The sequence below is a fragment of the Canis lupus genome, chromosome 30 (assembly GCF_048164855.1).
Source record: "Canis lupus baileyi chromosome 30, mCanLup2.hap1, whole genome shotgun sequence".
NCBI lineage: Eukaryota > Metazoa > Chordata > Mammalia > Carnivora > Canidae > Canis > Canis lupus.
The window spans coordinates 32,176,223-32,185,560 of NC_132867.1; the positions used below are offsets into that span (position 1 = coordinate 32,176,223).

Below are 9,338 nucleotides of genomic sequence, written 5' to 3' on the forward strand. Positions count from 1 at the left end.
TCTATTACTATGTAGCAAATTATCCTCAAACTTAGTGATTTAAAACATCAAAGATTTATTTATTATTTTACATAATGTCTAAGGATCAGGAATCTGGAAGCAACTTAGCTAAATTGTTCTGGCTCAGGATTCTTCATGAGATTACAGTTAAACCATCAGCAGGGGTTGCAGATCTCTGAAGGTTCCGCTTTCAATAATGCTCATTCTCATGGCTGGAGGCTGGAGGCTTCAGAGCCTGGATGCATGTGCCTCTCCACAAGGCTGCATCGAGTCATGGCAATAGGCCTCACCCAAAGTGAGTGACCTAACAGAAAGTGAGAAAGCAGGAAGCTTCTAGCCTCAGATGTGACGTGCTGTCACTTCTTATACATTATTGATCACGCAGACCAAATCTGATACAATATGGGAGGGCACTACCCAAAAATGTAAATATCTTCTTTTAAAAAAAAAGAAATATTACATGAAAGTGGGGAGGGAGTGGCATAGTCGGTCAAGCATCCAACACTTGGTTTCAGCTGGGGTGGCAATCTCGGGGTCATGAGATCAAGCCCCACAGTGGCCTCCATGCTCAGCACAGAGTCTGCTTGGGATTCTCTTTCCCTCTCCCTCTACCCCTCTCGTGCCTGCTCTTTCTCTCTATATATAAAATAAATCTTTATAATTTATTTTAAAGATTTTATTTATTTATTCATGAGAGACACAGGGAGAGAGGCAGAGACATAGGCAGAGGGAGAAGCAGGCTCCCTGGTGTGGGACTTGATCCCAGGACCCTGGGATCACGACCTGGGCCAAAGGCAGATGCTCAACCACTGAGCCACCCAGGTGCCCCAATAAAGAAATCTTTAAAAAAGAAAAAGAAAATGGAGATCTTTGAGGGTCATCTTGGATGCTGGCTGCAAGATTTACTAATGTGGTCACAGTTGGCTTTTTTTTTTTAATTTTTATTTATTTATGATAGTCACAGAGAGAGAGAGAGAGAGAGGCAGAGACATAGGCAGAGGGAGAAGCAGGCTCCATGCGCCTGGAGCCCGATGTGGGACTCGATCCCTGGTCTCCAGGATCGCGCCCTGGGCCAAAGGCAGGCGCTAAACCGCTGCGCCACCCAGGGTTCCCCACAGTTGGCTTTTAAGTAAAAGCCAATCTCCTCTGGTACCTATTTGCATTCAATACTAAAAGCAAACTCTAATAGGCATGTAGTACTGATCATTCAAATGCCATAAGCCATGGTGTCATCACTAATGAGCTGCTGAACTGGGGTACAGCTCTTGGTAAAATTTCCCTCAAAATAAGTACAACTTTTACAGTATTTGCATTTGTAAAAAAAAGTGTATTTTATTTTTTAAAGATTTTATTTATTTATTCATGAGAGAGGCAGAGACACAGGCAGAGGGAGAAGCAGGCTCCCTGCAAGGAGCCCGATGCGGGACTTGATCCCAAGACCCCAGGATCACGCCCTGAGCCAAAGGCAGATGCTCAACCACTGAGCCACCCAGGCATCCCCAAAAAAGTATATTTTAATTCATGCCCCAAAGTATGTTGTGTTTATATGTAAAATATAATTCTGTTCCAGGCTTAGATTATTATAAACAAGACTATTTTCCCCCCACATGAATATCTGGTGAGATGTTTGAATGTTGGCCAAGACTTGAAATAATTCCTTCTTTTTGTTACCTGCATTGCAAACCCTCAGGATCACTGACTCCACTTCCTAAATGTTTGTGGTCCTGGGTGATATTTGAAATATTTAACAATTAGGATTGCATGGACTTACCAACCAATCAGAATAGATGCCAGCCAGCACAACGTACAGGTCCAAACGGGCAAAACAGAAGCTCTGCTGGTTGTGTCCCTCCAACCATTTTGTTTTCGAAGATTCCTCCATAAATTTCCAAAACATCCTCTGGGGGCAATAGTGCCCAGAGAACCACTGAGTTACTTCTAAGGACTTCATCCTGCACCCAGCATTTCATATTCATCATCTCTAAGGATTACAGCTATCCTTGCAAGTTAGGTCTGATTACAGTTGACCCCTGAGCAATAGGGGGGTTAGGAGCGCCAACCCTCCCCCACAGTCAAAAAATGCCCCTATAACTTTTGACTCCCCCCAAACTTAACTGTAATAGCCTACTGTTGACTGGAAGCCTTACCGATAACACAAATAATCAATTAAAACATGCTTCGTTTGTTAGATATATTATATACTGTATTCTTAAATAAAGTAAGTTAGAGAAGGAAAATCATAAGGAAGAGAAAATACATTTACAGTACCATCTATAAGTGGTCCCACGCAGTACAAACCCCGGTGTTCAAGGGTCTACTGTATACTCATTGGACAGATGAAGAAACAGAAACTCAAGAAAATCCCATAGGTAGTGAGTGACAAAACCTGGATCTGACTTCCAGTCTCCTAGCTCCAAAGCCCACTCTTTTACTACTGCATCACACTGCCTCTTGCTCACGGTATGAGGGGAGGAAGCTTGAGGGAAGATGAAGGGCAAGAATGACAGCCCAACAATTAAGACACACTGAATTCAAGGCAGCCCCAGGAAACTCAGTATCTTGACTCTTCATTGCAGAAGCTGCCCACTAATGTGATCTGCTTCAAAATCCTCTCTGTCGACACCACAGCACAGTGTGTGGCTAAGAACAGGGATCTGGAACCTGACCAGCCCAAGACAATCTGGGTTCAAACCCCTACCCCTGAACACTTTCTAGCTGTGGCACCCAACGCAAGTTACTTAACCTCTCTGTGCCTCATTAGTTTCCTCAGCTCTCAAAAAGTGTTATTAATAGGGATGCCTGGGAGGCCCAGTGGTTAAGCTCTGCCTTTGGCTCAGGTGTGATCCTGGAGTTTGGGATTGAGTCCCATATCGGGCTTCCTGCAGGGAGCCTGCTTCTCCCTCTGCCTGCGTCTCTGCCTCTCTCTGTGTGTGTCTCTCATGAACAAACAAAATCTTTAAGAAAATAAATTTTTTTTAAAAAGTGTTAATAGTACCTATGTCATAGCGAAGATTAGTTAATGCAAGGAAATTGTTCAACTAAGCTATCATCAGCTTCTCTGTGCCTCATACCTTACGATGCATTATCATGCCATATCTCACTCCCGACTCATGATCACTTCAGCTTGCGTTTGCTGTCTCTCTGCCCCAAGGCCTCTCTTGGTCTAACCTTGGACTGCTATTTACTTCATCTGCTCGCTAGCGATTAGTTCTTATTTCCATGAGAACATACAACAATCTCAGGCAGGCTTAACAGATAATGAAATAGAGCTGAGTGTGTTGATTTGGAAAGGTCTTGAAGATATATATTAATAGACAGGTGAAGAAAAAGATAAGAGGAGCACATAGAGTGTGTTTGCATTTGTGTGTTTTTGAGAGAGAGAGAGATGGAAAGACAGTGTGTGTATATCAATTAAATATATAAACTTTTCGCAGGATATTGTGGTAGCCGGATAATGGCTTCCCCAAATATGTCCTAATTCTTAGAATCTGTGAATATGTTACGTTACTTAACAAAAGGAAATTAAGGTTGCTAACAGACTGACCCCAAAAAAGGAAGATTGTGCCGGATGATCTAGGAGGGACCGAGGTAAATCCGAGGGTCCTGTCAGCAGAAAGGGGAGGAGGCAGGAGAGTCCAAGTAGCGTGACATGAGAAGGACTTACCTGCTGTCTCTGGCTTTGAAGATAGAGGAAGGGGCCGCAAACCAAGAATACAGGTGGCTTCTAGAAGCTGGAAAAAGCAAGGTATCAGATTCTCTCCTAGAGCCTCTAGAAGGAATGAAGCCCCACGAACACCTTGATTTTAGCCCAGTAAGATCCGCTTCAGACTTCTGACCTCCAGAACTGTAAGGCAATAAATGTGGTACTTAAGCCACTAATTTTCTAGTCATTTGTTACCACAGCATAAAAAAACTAGTTGAAGTTGTTGATGGCAGTCAGATCTGGGAAGTAGGGTTGGGTCTGGGTGGGAGGTCTGGGTCTGGGTGGTAGTGGGGGTGGGAGTGGAGTGGGGGTCTGGTTTAAAGAGGAACTCATTAAAAAAAAATAAAAATAAAAATAAAGAGGAACTCATTTGTTCATTGTCTATCCTTTTTTTTTTCATTGTCTATCCTTTTGCATTGATTGAGTTTTTTTTTAACATATATATGTGAATTTTCAAAATAAAAAAGACTTTGTCCTTTTCCAAATAAAGAACCTTACGCTGTTGTACTATGTAACACTTCCCCAGCCAGTTGATGTATTTTTTTGCCCTTGGGCCAGAGGCCTTGGCGCCTGTGGGCAGGCTGGCACCATCAGGGATAAGCTTAAAATAGGCATTTCCCAAACCTCTCAAGATACTCGTGCCCATAAGAGCGGGACCCAAGCATGCACAGGTCTTCTTCTTCACTCTGGCAGCCCCTGACACTCACGTCCAGAAGCTTTCAGAATCACGATGTGTTGGGGCCACTTGTTCTTGGTGTTGGAGAGAAGAAAGAGAAGAAAGGAAAGGCAGGGTTTTACGTTTCTCCTTCCCCACAGACTCTGGGCTGCATGATGTGTAATGGGAGATAGCAGGGATTGACATCTTACCTACCGCCTAATCACCTAATGAGTTCCAGAGTAAAAAGCGTGTTTTTTTTTTTTAAGATTTTATTTATTTATTCATGAGAGACACAGAGAGAGGCACAGACATAGGCAGAGGGAGAAGCAGGCTCCCTCTGGGGAGCCCGTTGTGGGACTCAATCCCAGGACCCCAGGATCACTACCTGAGCCAAAGGCAGGCACTCAACTGCTGAGCCACCCTGGCGTCCCTAGAAAAAAAAGTTTTTATATGTGGGGTGCCTGGGTAGCTCAGACGGTTAAACATCTGACTTTGGCTCAGGTCATGATCTCCGGGTCCTGGGATCAAGCCCCACATTGGGCCCCCACACTCAAAAAGGAGTCTGCTTCTCCTCCCTCTGCCTCTGCTCCACCCCCCATTTGTGTTCTCTCTGCCTCTCTCTCAAATAAATAAAATCTTTTAAAAGAAGTTTTTATGTCATTAAAGCCCACGTTCTTTCAATCAGTTTTTACAAAACATGCATTTGCTTTTATCTAATTTTCTCCATTTTGTGGATTCTTGTTTATGTAAGGCCACCACTCATTTTGGTAAGAGTAGCTATTTGTTGTAAGAGAGACACAGTGATGGGTATGACAGGCTCAGTCGTGGAGCATGCTACTCTTGATCTCAGGGATGTGGTTCAAGCCCCATGCTGGGTGTAGAGATTACTTAAAAAAATAAAATCTTAAAAAAAAAAGACACAGTAGCAAATGCCTGGGAATACTAACGCAGTTCTGTGGGGGTTTTGCAGAAATTTGTACACATTAATCAACATTTGCTATAGATGTGAAAGCATCTAAATTTAAATTCTTCAAACATTGGCTGTCATTTTTGTGCTTAATTTAAAACAGTTCCCTCACTCTTTATGCTTTTGAGGACATTTTTTGCCTACAGAAAAGTAGCAAGCAACCTACCAAATTCAGAACTGCTCTATATTTTCTCTTACTTTTTAATTTCTTTTTATAAAAAAACAGCTTTCACATACCATAAAATCCACTCATTTAAAGCACACAATTCAGTGGTTCTTAGTACATTCACAGAACTGTTCAACCGTTACCACAATCAATTTTAGAACATTTTTATCACCTCCAAAAAGAAAACCCCTGAGCATTACCAGTCACTCCCCATTTCCTCCCAAACCCTACAGCTGTAGGCCACCACTATCTACTTTCTATCTCTAGAGATTTGCCTATCCTAGACCGGTCACATAAATGGAATCGTACAATATGTGGTCTTTCTTCACTGGCTCTTCCACATTCTCATTTAATGCCTCCCACTAGCTGAAGGCATGTCATAGAACAGTTTTGGTGAATTCAGAAAACTAGCAATGGATCAGCTTTGAAATAAAAATTCCCCCCTTTATTTGAGAGAGAGAGAGAGTGAATGAGTGCTGGGGGAGAGGGGGGCATTTCAAGCAGACTCTGGGCTCAGATACAGAGTCTCCACCCACAACCCATGAGATCAGGACCTGAGCTGAAATTGAGAGTTGGACGCTCAACCAACTGAACCACCCAGGCACCCCCTAGGGGAACATTTTTTTAAAACAAACCTTTAAAATAATAAAAACTTGGGGCGCCTGGGTGGCTCAGTAGTTGAGCGTCTGCTTTTGGCTCAGGTTGTGATCCTGGGGTCCTGGGATCGAGTCCCCATCGGGCTCCCTACAGGGAGCCTACTTCTCCCTCTGGTTATGCCTCTGCCTCTCTCTGTGTCTCAAATAAATAAATAAATAAACAAACAAACAGATAAATAAATATTTAAATATATATATAAATTAAAAAATAAAATTACACAAACTTCTATTTATTATTTTATTAGCTCAGCACTGTACATTCAACCTGATTCAAAAACCATGCTGGAATTTTTATATATTGTATCTCAGTGAATCCTTGCAATAAGCCATCATTTTGAGGGTTTATACTTGAGTAATCTGTGAGTCAATGAAGTTTGGTATTTTGCCCAGGATTACACACCTACAAAGAGGTGTGTAGAGCTGAGAGTCTGAGAGTCCATGTACCTAGTACACCACAATCTAGCATATAGCTCCCAAGTATCCCAAACCCATGAGATTCTCATGATCTCATCTGTATCAGTCACAGTTCTTAGCTGCAAGTGGCAGCCCCTACTCTAGCTGGATTAAGCAGAAAAGGGATTTATGGGGGCAACCGGGTGGCTCAGTGGTTAAGCATCTGGCTTTGGCTCAGGTTGTGATCCTGGGGTCCTGGGATTGAGTCCTGCATCACACTCCTCTCCCTGAGGAGACAGAGCTTGAAATGCCCCTCCTCCCCCAGCACCCATTCGCTCTTCTCTCTCTGCCTATGTCTCTGCCTCTCTCTCTCTTTCTCTGTCTCGGATGAGTGAATAAATAAAATCTTTAAAAAAAAAGAGAGAGATTTATGAAAGGACACTGGAACTTTCGGGAGGGCCAAAGAAAGCGGCTCACTGTTGTTTCCAGGAACAATGCCTGAAACTACACTGAAAAACTGACCTGGTGAGGAAAACACCAAAGCTACTGTGGCCACGCCCATCAATTTGGCTGCCATTGCCGGTGACATGGATGCCACTTCTCTGTCCACCGGGCAGCCACTGCCTTCTTGCACCAGCTAAGTGGCATGTCTACAGAAAGCCAGCCTGTTTCCTTCTGTGCATCATTCTGAACCATGTCTCCCAAGGACTTGTCTTGGCAGAGCCTAGCTCACATGACCATTTTTGAGCATATTTAAGAAAATTAGGGATCTTCTCGCCTATCAGGATCATCTTCAAAAGTCTGACTTCCTGTGCTAGGAACCACATCCTCCCTAGATGAATGACACATACCACCATCAAACAGTCCATTCTCAAGATGAAAGGCAGCCGAAAACACAACAGCCATCTACCACATTTTTAAGCAAATCTAACTGAGAAGCTTGGATATCATTGAGCAAGTCATGGTATAAACTGTGGCTAAGTGGAAAAGTTGAAAGGACAAGGCCCAGGACCAGTTTCACCCATGGAGGTGAAACCACAGAGAGCATAGAGGCCCTGCTATAAATCTTAAAGCTGAGTCACCACTGGGCCATGTGCTCCTTACTAGAAGGTCCTCGAGGTACACCAGCAAGGACCTGCCCCAAAACTGTGAGTAGGTCTCTCTCTTTTTAAAGACTCATTTACTGGGCGCCTGGATGGGTCAGTGGTTGAGCATCTGCCTTTGGCCCAGTTCGTGATCCCAGGTCCTGGGATCGAGTTCTACTTTGGTCTCCCTGTGGGGAACCTGCTTCTCCCTCTGCCTATGCCTCTGCCTCTCTCTCCGTGTCTCTCAAGAATAAATAAAATCTTTAAAAAAAAATTCACTTATTTGAGAGTGAGCAAGAGCATGAGGAGCAGAGGGAGAGGAACAAGCAGATTCCCCACTGAGTGTGAAACCCGACACAAGCTTGATCCCAGGACACCAGGATCGTGACCTGAGCCTGAAGGCAGACACTTAACTGACTGAGCCACCTAAGCACTCCCTTAAGATTCTATTTATTTATTTGGAGTAGGTCTCTCTTATAACAATGTTAATTAAGCTTATTTGATATGTCTGTCGTGTTGAGACTCTCAGGTAGGAGCCTGTCACGGCGGGAGGCTGGGGGACAGTGGCATACATCAATCATCTAGGGAAGATGTGGGTCCTCAGAGAGGAAGCCAGACTCTGAAACTGGTCTTGGCCAGAAAGACAATCCCTTAGTTCTTAGTTTCCTAAATCCAGATCTGGGGGAGTGGAGTCATGCTTGGGGTACCCGAAGATTCTCTCAGAGGTGGGAGTGGTAGGCTCTGCCTCCCTATAGCAGGCTGGGGGACTGGGCTCAGAGACAAACTGGGGAGGGTGTTACCCTGTCCCGTGGACTGCCTTCCCTTTGCTTATGTCATCCTAAGCCTTGAGGAAAGTTGTATTTGATGTTTTGATCTGGTCTCAGCTGGGCAAGAGGTATTACGCAACATTTATGGGTCTGCCCTTAGGCCAGGGGAAGAGAGGGAGGCCAGGGTGCTGGAGGCAGCAGTAATACCAAGCAAAATGAGTATCTGAGGGTTACATTTGGGGCTGAGGGGTCCATTGCCCTCCCCCTCCTTACTGATTTCTGATCACCCAGATGATGGAATGGTGAATTTCTTTTCAGGACTTTATTATTTTTTTAAAGATTTTATTCATTTATTCATGAGACACACACGCACAGAGAGAGAGCGGCAGAGACACAGGCAGAGGGAGAAGCAGGCTCTATGCAGGGAGCCCGATGTGGGGACTTGATCCCGGGTCTCCAGGATCATACCCTGGGCTGAAGGCAGCGCTAAACCGCTGAGCCACCCAGGCTGCCCCCTTTCAGGACTTTAGCAAATGGAGGCTGAATGAACAAAACGTTGTCAAAAAGTTAAGGCAGCACTTCTAGGAACAGGCAAATCAGCACGAGGGCTTCCTGAGAGGTACTGAGAATGTCCCAAATGGTGGCTGAGGCCCATTGATGGTCACCCAGGCAGGCAGTTGGCAGCAGGGAAGTATGTCAGGGAATAGCAGGCCCCAAGCACACAGACAAGGTCTCAGGGGGGCCCTCCACCCCCAAGAGCAGAACCCTGTTCTCCATGGCTCGATGAAGAAAAAGAATAGTATTGCCATTGTTCTACCAAGGAACAGAAAACTAGAGCCCTGAGGTACCAGACTAGCCATGGGCATACAGAACAGGGGCAAAAACCATTTCACACCCTGGTCCTCAGGGTGTTGGGCCAGGATCTTGGTCCTACAGCTTGAAG

The 9,338-nt window shown here is 44.6% G+C and overlaps 1 protein-coding gene across 1 annotated transcript in view; it reads right to left on the minus strand.

Annotated features, from left to right (window-relative positions):
* The window catches only part of TMEM50B (transmembrane protein 50B), a 55,999-nt gene that overhangs the window by 41,984 nt on the left and 4,677 nt on the right, over positions 1-9,338 (minus strand). Inside the window, exon 2 of the mRNA XM_072806826.1 lies at positions 3,665-3,731. The gene's annotated coding sequence lies outside the window, so the exon portion shown is untranslated. The remainder of the gene's footprint in view (positions 1-3,664; positions 3,732-9,338) is intronic.